At 46.6% G+C, this 14,969-nt stretch overlaps 1 protein-coding gene across 1 annotated transcript in view; it reads right to left on the reverse strand.

Moving 5' to 3' along the window:
* The window catches only part of CUX2 (cut like homeobox 2), a 265,234-nt gene that overhangs the window by 68,155 nt on the left and 182,110 nt on the right, over nt 1–14,969 (reverse strand). The window lies entirely within an intron of this gene.

Consider the following 14,969-nt stretch of genomic DNA (forward strand, 5'->3'; position numbering starts at 1 on the left):
GGGGGCTGGTCCACCGTCCCTCAGACCTTGTGGGGGGCCGGACTATATTTTGGGGGGAAATGAACGAATTCCTATGCCCCACAAATAACCCAGAGATGCAATTTAAATAAAAGCGCACATCCTACTCAGCGGCGTAGCGTGGGTTGTCAGCACCCGGGGCAAGGCAAGTAATTTGCACCCCCTAACCCGGGGCAAGGCAAGTAATTTGCGCCCCCTAACCCGGAGCAAGGCAAGTAATTTGCGCCCCTAACCCCTAACCTGCTGCCGCTGCCAGCTTCTTGCTGCTGCCTGGGCTGGGGTATTTACGGTAAGGTAGCCACGGCGGCGGCGGGGGGGTCCATGTCAGGTGATCTGAGGCAAGTTGCCGCTGGCGCTGCCGCCCAAACGACGCTGCTTGCCCAGAGGAGGAGGGCAGAGAGGCGAGGAAAATGCAACATGGCCCAGCAGCTGCAGGGCTGTGAGGAGGGGCTGCCTGGCGCGCCCTCTGCGGCCTTGACGCGCGGGGACCGCAGCGAGCGCTGAGAGCCGCTGCCTGCCGGACGCCTTCAGCCCGGACGCGCGCACAGCTCGTTGGTTCTGCGAGACATGGGGCTCTGCTACAGCCTGCGCCCGAGGCTCTTCGGCGACTGCGGAGGCGGCGAGCGCGCCCCCCCCAGATGTTGCGCCCGGTGCAGCTGGCCCCCCCTGCACCCCCCACGCTACGCCGCTGATCCTACTCATGTAAAAACACCAGGCAGGCCCCACTAATAACCCAGAGATGCATTTTAAATAAAAGGACACATTCTACTCATGTAAAAACATGCTGATTCCCACGTCCGTGGGCCAGATTGAGAAGGCGATTGGGCTGAATCTGGCCCCCGGCCCCCATGTCCTAGACGAAGGCCAAAACTAGGACTAGGCCCTGTTTCCAGGAATAGGCAACCCTTCTCCTGGGCTTACATTAAAATATCAGTTGGTTTTACCCCAGTTTAAGGGTGCAGCTACACACCATACATTTAATTTTTTTTTTTTATAAATATTTATTAGCATTTCAATAATACACATAGACACACACAAAAAAAGAAAAAATAACAAAAAATACAAAAATTTAGAAAAAGAAAACAATTAAAAACAAATGAAATTTCAATTGCTTATTTTCATATAACTTCTTTCTTAGACCTCCTCTCCCCTCCCCTTCTTGTATTCCAGTTCAAATTATTAATCCTGCAAATCCTTATTACTTAATTCTCAGCCTTAAACTTAATGATTTTAACATACTGTAATTTTACCTTTCCTCATTCTTCCATTAAATTATTATTGCATTCCTCATTTTCATTTCATTTTAACCATTTTAGACACCAATTTTAACTTATCTAATCTTAAACATCTTATACATCATTTCTTATTCTTTAACATATTTCTTAAAGTCAATATTTCCCTTCCATGGCTTTCCCAACTTCCATACAAATATCAAAACAAATTAAAACAAAGTAATTAATAATTCTGTACCCTTTGGATTACCAAACTCCAACCCCCCTTTCCCGGTTTGGTCCCCAATAAATGTTCATCAATCAATACTGTTTAACCTGGAGATCTCACGTCCGAGGCTCTCAAGTCATCCTCAGTTCCTCTCTGCCGGCCTCTTGGATAGTCCTTTAGGTTAAGCCCCAAGGCTCGAAGGGGCTCTGACCCAGCAAAATCCATGATTTTTTCAGTTGGCCCTCCATATTTAAAATTAATACTAATGAGGTGCTCCACTCTCGAATTTGCAATTTCCAACTCAGTCCAAACTTTCCACCTCAGATTTTTATTCTCCTTTGTTGTCTGCATGCCAGGCCCCAAACTGTATTTCTCCCTTGACATCTGCAAAGTTACCAGTCCACCTTCCTTTTCCTCAAAATCCATAGTCTCATGGCTCTCAAGTTCCTCTTGTTGTTGATGTGTATAAACTTCCTGCCTCCACTCCCTGTCAGCTTCAACAATGTTGTTTACTGCCAGGGCCAGAGTGTTCGCATTTGTAGTCAAAACATCTGTCTGATCTTGTAACTTTCCCAGGAGAGCCAGTATTTTGTTGAGTTTAGTCTGATTTTTGCTTCTTTCAGCCATTTTTATAGTGTCTCTCAGTTTAAAAACCAGTCAGTAAGTTAATTTGTAGCTGCTCTCCCTTATTTTCCAGAAATTGCAACAAATATAGCCAGCAGTTGCAACAAAGACAAAGTTCCCTTTATCCTTTCCTTTTGACAGCTATTTTGACAGCTGTCAAAATCTTCAATGGTTCCTCAACAGGTTCTCTCGCGGGACGCCCCCGGGTTCTGGGGGGGTGAAACTTTAGCTCCTAACGTTAAGTTTATCCTCCAGTAAAATTTATAGCGTCAAGCCGTGAAGGTTTTTTTTTTATAAAAAAAAGAGTTCTCTCGACCTTAAGTTGCAAGCTCTTTGCGTTAGAATATCTACTCAAAGGGGGGGGCGACTTCCTTTTTGACCCTTCCCCGCTCGTTCCCAATTCAAGAAAAATTTGTTTAAGTTCCAAATTCCATATTTACTCACGGGTTCTTGTTTTTAAGTCCAAATGTTCCAAGGAAAAAGTCAGCGCTTCTCCGACAATGGCATGCGGCTTCGCTCCGCAGAAGGAGCAATCGACTCACAGCACCGCGCCGTCCCCCGTCCCCGTTCCTGAGCCTTTAAAAAGGCTCCTTCGCGGTTTGGGGGGGCGCAAATGGTGCCCGCCGAGTCACCACGTTCACAGGCATCAGCGCCTGTGATTTTTAAGGGTCCCCGCGTCGCCGGCGCGGACAAGACCCGATCCTGCGGAGCCGATTCCCTCCGGAGCTCGGAGGGAATCCGCCATTAATCGGCAGCGCTAACCCGGAAGTCCCACACCATACATTTAAAGCACCAGGAGAACACCTTGAACAGTTTATGGCAGTGCTTTTTTTCAAAAAAGAAAAAGAAAAAAGTTGAGGGGTACTCTCATTTTCCTACTCATATTGAAATACAGTGCTACCTCGGGTTAAGAACTTAATTCGTTCCGGACGTCCGTTCTTAACCTGAAACTGTTCTTAACCTGAAGCACCACTTTAGCTAATGGGGCCTCCTGCTTCCGCAATGCTGCTGGAGCACGATTTCTGTTCTTATCCTGAAGCAAAGTTCTTAACCCAAGGTACTATTTCTGGGTTAGCGGAATCTGTAACCTGAAGCGTATGTAACCCGAGGTACCACTGTAATGCCCCTCAATTAGGTCAAAGTTAGATTCACAAAATGTTTAGGGGTATGCGTACCCCCCCCCCCAGAAAAAAAGCACTGGCTTCCCCAAAGAATCTTGGGAAATGTAGTTTGTTTGTTTGTTTTTATTTGAAGGCAGCCCTGTTCAAGGAAGTTTTTAGGGTGTATTGCGCTTTTACTATTTTTTTTTTGGTTGGGAGCCGCACAGTGTGGCTGGGGCAGCCCAGTCAGATGGGCGGCACAGAAATAATAAATTACTATCATTTTATATTCTTTATTGAAAGATAAAGAATACAGAATTGTAATGCACAGAGACAAGACACAGAAAGAAGAAAAGAAATAGTACCCATGTAGAAAACAAAAAAGAACAGCAACAAAAATTGTATACACTGCAAAAAGAGAGAGATAATGTTATGGTAGTTAACCAGTTGTTAGGAGACCCCCCCTGTTGCCCCCTCCCCAAGCTACAATTCCCAGAGTGGTGTAATAATCAGTCCCTCTTCAAAGGGGAATTCTGTTTCCCAACCTTGGGTCTCCAGCTGTTTTTGAACTGCAACTCCCAACATCTCTAGCTAGCAGGAGCAGGGTCAGGGATGATGGTAGTTGTAGTCCAAAAACAGCTGGAGACCCAAGGTTGGGAAACACTGCTGTACGTTGTAGCTCTGCAAGGGGAATATGAGGGGCTCCTAAAATGCTCAGCACCCTTAACAAACGCTCCCAGGATTCTTTGGAGGAAAGGCATGACAATTTAAAGTGGTATCATAGTGCTTTAAATATATGGTGTGGATGCGGCCTCAAAGTAGGGTTGCCATACGTCTAGGTTTTGCTGGACATGTCCTCTTTTGGGGTCCAGCGTGCCCATCCGGGTGGATTTTTGAATTTTAAATGAATAATAATAATAATAATAATAATAATAATAATAATAAAATATACTGCCCTATACCTGCAGGTCTCAGGGCAGTTAACATAATAAAATCAAAATACAAAACACAAAATCCACAATCAAAATAAAAACGGCCACCACCCAACCCTAACCCCCAAATTATTATTATTTTTGAGGACATAGGATGTCAATCAAATCAACCAAAGACCTGGTTAAAAAGGAACATTTTTGCTTGGCGTCTAAAGGTGTATAATGAAGGCGCCAGTAAAACTTCCTTGGGGAGAGCATTCCACAGACGGGGGCCACTGAAGTGCCTGGGTTTGGTTTTTTAAAATAATAATAATTAAAATTTTTTAATCTGGGGGGGCGGGGATGCTAGAGCCACGCTTCGCCTTGCTCTTCAGAATATGGCAAGCCTACCCCAAAAACAATCAATTACCTCCAGGGGGTGGGCAATGCAGTGAATTCTCTATATTGTTAATACAGTGGTACCTCGGGTTACATACGCTTCAGGTTACATGCGCTTCAGGTTACAGACTCCGCTAACCCAGAAATATTACCTTGGCTTAAGAACTTTGCTTCAGGATGAGAACAGAAATCGTGCTCCGGTGGCACGGCAGCAGCAGGAGGCCCCATTAGCTAAAGTGGTGCTTCAGGTTAAGAACAGTTTCAGGTTAAGAACCGACGTCCGGAACGAATTAAGTACTTAACCTGAGGTACCACTGTACTTCTTAGCCAACTTCTTAGAATTATAGCTCCCTAGGGAACAGGAATGACTGCTAAAACCAGTTTAAGTTTCCTGTCCCTCGGGCATCTTTTGCCTGTTGTGAGAGACAGAATCTTTGGGTGACCCAAGATGGTTGCTATTCCTTTCTCCACCAGCTGACCTCAGAAACTGAATCCCAACTCTGCAACCGTCTCTCTTCAGCGACAGGCTGGCTTTTTATATTTTTACAAACGATGCCAGTTGGATTGTACTTGTCTTGGTGCTTGCATGCTGTTTCATGAAGATCCTTTTCCTTAAAAAGCAGGTTATAAATTTGTTATACCTAACTTTTTATAAGGGATGCGGGTGGCGCTGTGGGTAAAACCTCAGTGCCTAGGACTTGCCGATCGCATGGTCGGCGGTTCGAATCCCCGCGGCGGGGTGCGCTCCCGTCGTTCGGTCCCAGCGCCTGCCAACCTAGCAGTTTGAAAGCACCCCCGGGTGCAAGTAGATAAATAGGGACCGCTTACCAGTCTGCGGACAGCGCTGGCTCCCGGCCTATAGAGTGAGATGAGCGCACAACCCTAAAGTCTGGCAAGACTGGCCCGTACGGGCAGGGGTACCTTTACCTTTAACTTTTTACAGAGATCAACTTTAGCAACATGATGATGGCAAAAAGGAAGAAACAAGCAGCCATCTCTCTTGAAGAACAAGCCAAAATCTTGGGTGAGTTTTTAATCCCATTTCAGGATTTTCTAGTATTACAAATTTAAAATACACACACGCAAACCTGAAAGTTGCTTGTCTTTTCCCCTTCCAAATTTGGGCTTCACAATTGAACAGAAACGGCCTGCTCTGTATGGCGAAGCCTGCTTTCGCAGGCTCAACCAAGATAACCCAGCTTGATTTCAACCCATGTATTCCCTTTGTTGTTAGTGTATTGGAGAGAAGGGCCTGGGGGCTGGCGTTGGATAGACGATTCCTTCAGCCCCCCTCCTTCTTCTCTGTAATCCAGGTGGTCAGCAAAATCTCACTCTTCGTGTGTGTGCTGCGCATCAAATCCCTTCCCCCAAACTGCCATTCAAACTGCCAGGAAGACGCAAGAAATAATTAATCTCCTCTAATTAGGTGCCAGGCAGGCAGGCTGGCCCCCTTTTCAACCCCCCTCTGATAGCCGGATGTGAGAGGAAGAAGTTAAAAAAACAACAACAACGAGCGTCCATTCATATTCAGCGCTACATCCCATCAGTGGCATTGGAACAGTCCATCCAGTGGCATCGCAACGGGGAGGGTGCGCCCTGGATGCCATGTCTGGGGGGGGGGGACAAGAAGGCACCCTGCGGGGGCTCGTGGCAGCACGACCAGCCATCACGCCGCTGCAGCTGCATGTGGAGGATCCTCTGTTCACAACTGCAGCAGAGGATCCTAGTGTGGCGGCAAACTCTATGGCGTTGCACACATGCGCTGTACGTAGCGATGCCACACATGCGCTGTACATAAGGTTTGCTGCCGGCGCGACTCGAGCATTGTACGGACGGCGGTGGGATCCAGCAGAGGATCCCGGCACCGTCCGTACGGCACTGGTGGCAAACCGCTATGTACAGCGCATGTGCAGTGTTGCTACGTACAGCGGATGCGTCGTATGTAGCGATGCCGCACACGGGCCCTATGTAGCGACACCCCGCCCCGGGTGTCACGACGCCTTTGTTCGCCCCCCAGTCCACCATCACTGTACAAAGGCCCCCCCCACCTCAAAAATGCATGTTCTATTCTGTCCCTTCAACAGTAGGCCGAAGACTCCCAGGTGCAGAGTCCATACCTTCCAACACTCCTCAAATGAAATAGGATCATTTTCATCTGAGAAATGTTGGATACATCGGCACAAAAGGGAGCAGGAAAAGGAAGCAGCTTGTGGCCTTTGTAAAACGGGTCTTACGTCAGAGTGATATTTATTTATTTAATAAAAAAGAACATTTTTTTAAAAAATTGCTCAGCAATGCCAATTCCCTCGATATGACACCCCCCCCATATTGCAGGTCGTGGGGAATGTGGCTGATGACAACCGTGCAGTGTAGCCCACTATTAAAATTGCTGTTCAGATACAAGGCTGAGGTGTGTTTGAATCCCTAGCTAAATATACCGCATAGAAATAATAAAATAATAATAATAATAATAATAATAATAATAATAATAATAATAATAATTTATTAAACCCCGCCCATCTGGCTGGGCTTCCCCAGCCACTCTGGGCAGCTTCCAACAAAATACAGTAACCCATCAAACATTAAAAGCGTCCCTAAACAGGGCTGCCTTCAGATGTCTTCAAAAGTCTGGTAGTTGTTGTTCTCGTTAACATCTGGTGGGAGGACGTTCCACAGGGAGGGTGCCACTACTGAGAAGGCCCTCTGTCTGGTTCCCTGACACTTGGCTTCTCGCAGTGAAGGAACCACTGGAAGGCCCTCGGTGCTGGACCTCAGTGTCCGGGTAGAACGATGGGGGTGGAGACGCTCCTTTAAAATGCACTTTAAGCTCCCGCAAAGGTCACTTTTACTTGAACTATGCTGTCAGCCAGAGTCCTTCCTTCCAGCCTACCACGTGAAAGCGCTGGGCTTTCTTGCCTTGCACGCGGACGAACTGCGCTTTTATTTTGTAATAAACAAAACTGTCCCCCTCGTCATGGCAACACTAGGCAAAGTGCACCTGAGGAACTTCTGCCTTGCTTGGGTGCTCTTAAAGGAACAAAAACCCAGTTCTTAATGCTATACAGCTCCAAGAATTCTCAAAGGCTCTGAGATTACGCCTGAAAGTTCCTTTGGTACCGTTGGACGCAGTCCACCAGGCCCTGGAGATCTGAATATATTTAGAGTAGAGTAGTACCACCTCTTTTTCTATCTTCTCTGCATCATTTAGTGATCAGCAACCTTTTTCAGCCGTGGGCTGGTCCACCGTCCCCCAGACCATGTGGTAGGCCGGACTATATTTTGGGAGGAAAAATGAACTAATTCCTATGCCCCACAAATAACCAGGGATGCATTTTAAATAAAAGCACACATGCTACTCATGTAAAAACACCAGGCAGGCCCCACAAATAACCCAGAGATGCATTTTAAATAAAAGGACACATTCTACTCATGTAAAAACACGCTGATTCCTGGACCGTCCACGGGCCAGATTGAGAAGGCGATTGGGCCGCATCCGGCCCATGGGCCTTAGGTTGCCTACCCCTGATTTAGTCTGTCATCACCAGGTTGGGCAGTTTTCCTTTTGGGAGGAGGCAGAGGCAGGACAGTTGTTCAGCCGTTCCACATCACGGGGTCCTTTGTGGATTGTGGAGGCTCCATGAGAGATACCCAACAGTGATCCTCAGCAAATCAGTCAATGTGGAAGCGGTTCGCTGAACACAAAACAGTTGGAAATCCTTGGTATACAGCAGAGTAGCCAACACAGTGTTTTTAGATGGCGTTGGGCTACACCTTCCATCATCCTTGACCCTGGGCCAGGCTAGCTGGGACTGATGAGAGTGGGAGTCCAACTATGCGTGTAGGGCTCCATGTTAGCCACTGCTCCTGGCCTTAGAGGTCACGAGAAAGTAGGAAAAGCTCAGCTGGGTAAGGCCAGAGGTCCATCTGGCCTGCACTCTACATGGGGCTACATTTGAAGGTGACCCGGAAACTACAACTAATCCAGAATGCGGCAGCTAGACTGGTGACTGGGAGCGGCCGCCAAGACCACATAACACCAGTCTTGAAAGACCTACATTGGCTCCCAGTACGTTCCCGAGCACAATTCAAAGTGTTGGTGCTGACCTTTAAAGCCCTAAACGGCCTCGGCCCAGTATACATGAAGGAGTGTCTCCACCTCCATCGTTCTACCCGGACACTGAGGTCCAGCTCCGAGGGCCTTCTGGCGGTTCCCTCACTGCGAGAAGCCAAGTTACAGGGAACCAGGCAGAGGGCCTTCTCGGTAGTGGCGCCCGCCCTGTGGAATGCCCTCCCACCAGATGTCAAAGAGAACAACAACTACCAGACTTTTAGAAGACATCTGAAAGCAGCCCTGTTTGGGGAAGCTTTTAATGTTTGATGGATTACGGTATTTTAATATTTTGTTGGCAGCCGCCTAGAGTGGCTGGAGTAGCCCAGCCAGATGGGTGGTGTATAAATAACAAATTATTTATTATTATTATTATTATTATTATTATTATTATTATTATTATTATTACTGCACCCTCCCAACCAGATGTCTCTGGGAAGCCCTCAATGAAGGGCTTCAACAACCCTCGCCTGCTCTTTTAACGCCCCCTGCCTACCCAGACTGCCTCAGAAAATGGGGTCAGTGGCTAATAGCCACCGAGAGACCCTTCATTATTCATGCTACATTTAGTGGCAGGTGAATTCCACCAGTCATGTATTGTGTGTGGGAAAAATATTTCTTTTGTTGGTCATGAATCGAGGCATATGTGGTCAGTAGTCAATTCTGAATGCTTTGGGTTACAAACCCCTGCAACACTTCAAGAAGGGTAAAAAGAAAAAGATTGCCATACCTACCCAGAGCTTCATTTTTCCTCCCCAAATATCACCTGGATATCATGTAAAACCAGAGAAGGTACAAATGTTGCTGCTTCCGCCGCCCAGACCAGCAGCATTCAAAACCGTGCCCGACGCCTCAGGCAAAATTGTTGACGCTCCTGTAATGTCACGCCATCATACAACATTAATGTGCCTTGAGTAGGTGAAAATTATAATTTAATGCCATGGCTTAAATAAAAAATCAAATTCCGCCTCTTCGTTCAAATATGTTTGTGGGGAGATAAGTCCCACCTCAGTTCTTCCTCAACCAGCCAGAACAAGTGATGTCTTTAAGGAGAGTGTTGGGACATAAAAAAAGGCACATACTTTCATTTCTGTACTTCACTTCCTAAATGTACAAATTAAATACATCTCCGTGCTCCTGGATTCAGATTGTCTCCAGAGAGAAGGAGGCATAATAAAAATTATTTGTCATGCTAGTGAGATGGCACAGTGATTTTTCACTGAAAAAAATGAAGGCTCAGAGGCGTAGTCAGGTCCCTGGGTACACAATTTTTGAGGGGGCGTGAAACAGGTGACCCCAGGCCGGCCCAGCCCAGTGCTCCTCTCCACCTGCCAAGGGCCACATTGGCCAGCCAGGCTCCCCCCTGCATGGGAGGGCAGGTGGCTCAGTGTCGCCCCACTTTACTCCACTGATGGTGGGGTCACGACGTCCTTGTGTGAAATCCGAGACAGCTGCTGCCAGTCAGTGCTGACAACACTGATCTTAAAAATCCACGTGCGAGAACTTCCGGGGCATCTCAGCACTGCTTGGAAAGGAGGTGGGCTAGGATGGGGGAAGCAGGATCCCTCCTCTCACTTACATGGCCCAATCTCCCTCTCTCCAAGTACTGTATTTTCCGCTCTATAAGACGCACCTAGTTTTTGGTGGAGGAAAACAAGAAAAAAAATATTCTGAATCCCAGAAGCCAGAACTGCAAGACGGATCGCTGCGCAGCGAAAGCAGCAATCCCTCTTGCTGTTCTGGCTTCTGGGATAGCTGCGCAGCCTGCATTCGCTCCATAAGACACACACACGTTTCCCCTTACTTTTTAGGAGGGAAAAAGTGAGTCTTATAGAGCAAAAAATATGGTAAATCTCTCCCAGGCTCTTAACTTCTGCAAAACATTTTTGCATCCCTGCTAAGAACTGAATGGCACGAATGCAACCACAACATTACCATTCCTCATTTATGAATTATTTACCCCAGTTAAATCTGCAGCACCGCTCTGCAAAACCTAGGGAATTTTCGCAGCTCCATGTGGCTCCAGCTGTAATTAAAACTTTCCTCCCAACTTTGGTCAAACTTTGTGTCAGCCATGATGGATTTGCCACCAAACTCCCACAGCACAGCATCCCTCCCCCCTTTTTTTTGCTGAAGCCAGAGAAACGTCACCTGTCATTCTTCAATTCTCACATGGTTGGGGAAGGCTCAGCGAGTGCAGCAAGACACAGCGAAAAGACAAATGCCCGCTTTCCCCAAAAAAGACCTCGGGTGTTTATATACTTGTCAAGTTGTCCAATTTATTGCTTGTTAGAAATGCTAAAATGAGACTCTGAGAAGGTGGGGCAGCTGTGAGATGCGCTCCTTGCAGATATCCGAGCTGAGCCTTGCGCATGGATATTGCCAATGGCAGCGCTGGATTAATCATATGGTACAACTATTTCCCTGGAGGGATGTGGGTGGTGCTGTGGGTTAAACCACAGAGCCTAGGGCTTGCCGATCAGAAGGATCGGTGGTTCGAATCCCCGCGACGGGGTGAGCTCCCATTGCTCGGTCCCTTATTTATTTATTGAATTTATTTATTTATTTATTGAATATTTATTTATTGAATTTATTGTTTCCTTGGCACCAAATTTAAAGACTGTTAACTCCTCAGGGCAGAGAACTATCCCTTTGCACAGTGCACACTGATGGCATCCTATTATTCTAGAAATGCTTTATTAATTTATTCTTATTATTATTGACTTGCCTCAAGCTCATAAGACTTGCTGGACCTCACTAAGGGTCCATCTAGTCCTGTATTCTGTTTCCTTCTGTGGTCAGTTAGATGTCTCCAGAAATCCAAGAAGTGACCCCTTTAATATACACACACAGCAGCTGGTATTCTGCAGCCCACTGTCTCTGGGCTTGGAGTTTCCATTTAGCCTGATGCCAAGACAAGCATTTTTGTAAAAGGCAAAATTGGTGCATTGCGAGAAGCTAGAAAACAGACTAAAACACATTTACACGTATTAGAATAAGCTTCTCCATCTTGGGGAGAAACGGTTATTCCTGCCTAGCTCAGATCCTATCCCAGAAGCCCTGTTGCATTTTAAGCTACACACACACAGAGCTGAAATTCCCCAAAGATTCTGCCACCATTTGAACCCTGCAGCAATGTTATTAGCAAATGGTTGCCACCAATCCCAAGTGGCCGTTTTGATAATTATCAAATGAAGTCTGTCCTGGTGCAGTAGCTGCTAAGCCAATCTATTAAATCTAAAAAAAGGGGGGGGGCAGAGGAGAGAGAAGAGATGTATTTTTTCTTCCTTTCCTTTTTTCCTGCTCAAAAAAGCTTGCAAACCTTCCACACAAGACTGAATTTAAATTGCTTGTCATTCAGAACAGAAGCTGTACCAGTCATTTGTAATTCACCAGTCACCTGAGCAAACGGCCTTCTCTCCATTGCTGCTGCTGCTGCTGCTCCCGGGCATTGGAGCACAAAGATCAGCTCTATTTCTCCCCCCCTTCCCTATTGTCAACGTTGCGTAAGGCAGGGTCTTTTTTTAGTGCCCTAGTACACAGCCCTGCTTTCTCCCTTCCGTCCCCCAAATGCTTCTGGAGGGAACAGGATCTTTGCAAAGTGTGTTTTCATCAGTTTCCACCGACAAAAATATTGCCCTCGAGGCATTTTATTAAAAACCACAATCCTGGTTCAAGTGTGCGTATGAAACAAAGCAATCAGGGACTTAGGTGTGCAAGTAGCCCTTCCCACGATTACTTCCTTACATGTAATACAGTGGTACCTCAGGTTAAGTACTTAATTCATTCTGGAGGTCCATTCCTAACCTGAAACTGTTCTTAACCTGAAGACCACTTTAGCTAATGGGGCCTCCTGCTGCTGCCGTGCTGCCGGAGCACAATTTCTGTTCTCATCCTGAAGCAAAGTTCTTAACCTGAGGTACTATTTCTGGGTTAGCGGAGTCTGTAAGCTGAAGCGTATGTAACCCGAGGTACCACTGTATAGTGACCCAGGTGCTGTTCTAAAGAGAAGCAGCACGGTTACTACAGCATAGACAAGGCTAAGATAATGCGATTTTGCAGAAACAGAGCATGATGGGAAATGTAGTCTCACAGAAGATATAGAATCATAGAATCATAGAGTTGGAAGAGACCACAAGGGCCATCGAGTCCAACCCCCTGCCAAGCAGGAAACACCATCAGAGCACTCCTGACATATGGTTGTCAAGCCTCTGCTTAAAGACCTCCAAAGAAGGAGACTCCACCACACTCCTTGGCAGCAAATTCCACTGTCAAACAGCTCTTACTGTCAGGAAGTTCTTCCTAATGTTTAGGTGGAATCTTCTTTCTTGTAGTTTGGAGCCATTGCTCCGTGTCCGCTTCTCTGGAGCAGCAGAAAACAACCTTTCTCCCTCCTCTATGTGACATCCTTTTATATATTTGAACATGGCTATCATATCACCCCTTAACCTCCTCTTCTATGCTAAGCACTGGCCAGGAACCTCAGGTTCAAAGTCTAGTGGGGTCCACCAGGACTTGGCATTTGGCCTGCGAAGCCATCCTTACAAAGCCATGTACAGCTGTCCTTCCCCTGACATCATATGACATCGGGTGCTAGACGGTGAAACCATGGCACCATCAGAAACATTCATTATTTCCCCCTGAAGCCTTTTTACTGGTACCCTATACAGCTTCAAGAGGGGACGCAGGTGGCGCTGTGGGTTAAACCAGAGCCTAGGGCTTGCCGATCAGAAGGTTGGCAGTTCGAATCCCCGCGATGGGGTGAGCTCCCGTTGCTCGGTCCCTGCTCCTGCCAACCTAGCAGTTCGAAAGCACCTCAAAGTGCAAGTAGATAAATAGGTACCGGTCTGGTGGGAAGGTAAACGGCGTTTCCGTGTGCTGCTCTGCTTCGCCAGAAGTGGCTTAGTCATGCTGGCCATATGACCTGGAAGCTGTACGCCAGCTCCCTCGGCCAATAAAGCGAGATGAGCGCCGCAACCCCAGAGTCGGCCATGGCTGGACCTAATGGTCAGGGGTCCCTTCACCTTTATACAGCTTCAAGGACAGTATCCAATTCAAATTAGTGCCAAATTCATACTCCTATCGGAGGCGTCCTTAGATTGTGCTCTCAATTCTTCCTTCTGCAACCATGGCTTTCAATCTGAATCACGCTATGTGATGTCAGGTGACTGGGATTTGCTTGGCCCTGCCCCCACCTATCAAAGGCATCCATTCCTGGATCAGGCCCTTCTCTGTACTAAAGCAAACTCACTCTAAAATAAGGTTACCAGACATCCCCGTTTCCCGGGGACAGTCCCCGGATTTACAAATCAGTCCCCTGACAAAATCTATCTATTTAGTAGGAAGTTGAAAAGTATCCCCAGATTAACTTCAAAAGAGTCTGGGAACCATTTACAGTTGATTTGCAGAAACAACAGAACGGACTGGATTCACTGGCAGGATCTGAATGAACTTTCACAATTTCATTTGAGTAACAGATATTTCAGAGAAATGATAAGGGATTTTATTTTTGTGTCGGAAAAGCAGGACACGATAAATAAAACTAAATAACTCAGCAGAGGGGGAGTTGAGGGAAGTCCAGAGGAGGGGAGGGAGAATACAGTGGTGCCTTGCAAGACGAAATTAATCCGTTCCGTGAGGCTCTTCGTATAGCGGTTTTTTCGTCTTGCGAAGCAAGCCCATTGACAGCTTAGCGGATTAGCGCTATTAGCGGTTTAGCGGCTTTTAGCAGATCAGCTGATAAGCGGCTTATCAGCGGATCAGCTGATAAGCGGCTTAGGGCTTAGGAAAAGGGGGGGGGGAAGGGGAAAAAACCCCGCAGGAACTCACAAGACATTTTCGTCTTGCGAAGCAAGCCCATAGGGAAATTCGTTTTGCGAAGCGCCTCCAAAACGGAAAACCCTTTCGTCTAGCGGGTTTTCCATCTTGCGAGGCGTTCATCTTGCGGGGCACCACTGTAATTGTAAATAACATGATGAATGAGATTTGCATTTAAAATTCAATAAATATTCAATAAATTCAATAAATAAATAAATTCAATAAATAAATTCAATAAATAAATATTCAAAAAATTGAAAGAAAAGAAAAAAGAAAAAAGAAAAGAAAATTGTCCCCGGATTCATTGAAAAAAATCTGGTAACCTTACTCTAAAGGTGACCAGAACCTTGAACTAAGGATCGTAACAGCTGCACCTTCCTCAGCGCTCAGCAATGAATGGCGTCAATCTGAGGGGTAGGAGATGTACCCAGGGGGCATAAGCCCTGGGTCTTTTGCAGCAAGCCCCGAATCTCCTACCCCTTTCCCCATCTCTCTTCTGAAAAACAGGCAAAATTAACATCCCCCCCCCCACACTTTGAGTCCAGGTCAACT

The sequence above is a fragment of the Podarcis cretensis genome (genome assembly GCF_951804945.1).
Source record: "Podarcis cretensis genome assembly, chromosome: 8".
In the NCBI taxonomy this organism is placed as follows: domain Eukaryota; kingdom Metazoa; phylum Chordata; class Lepidosauria; order Squamata; family Lacertidae; genus Podarcis; species Podarcis cretensis.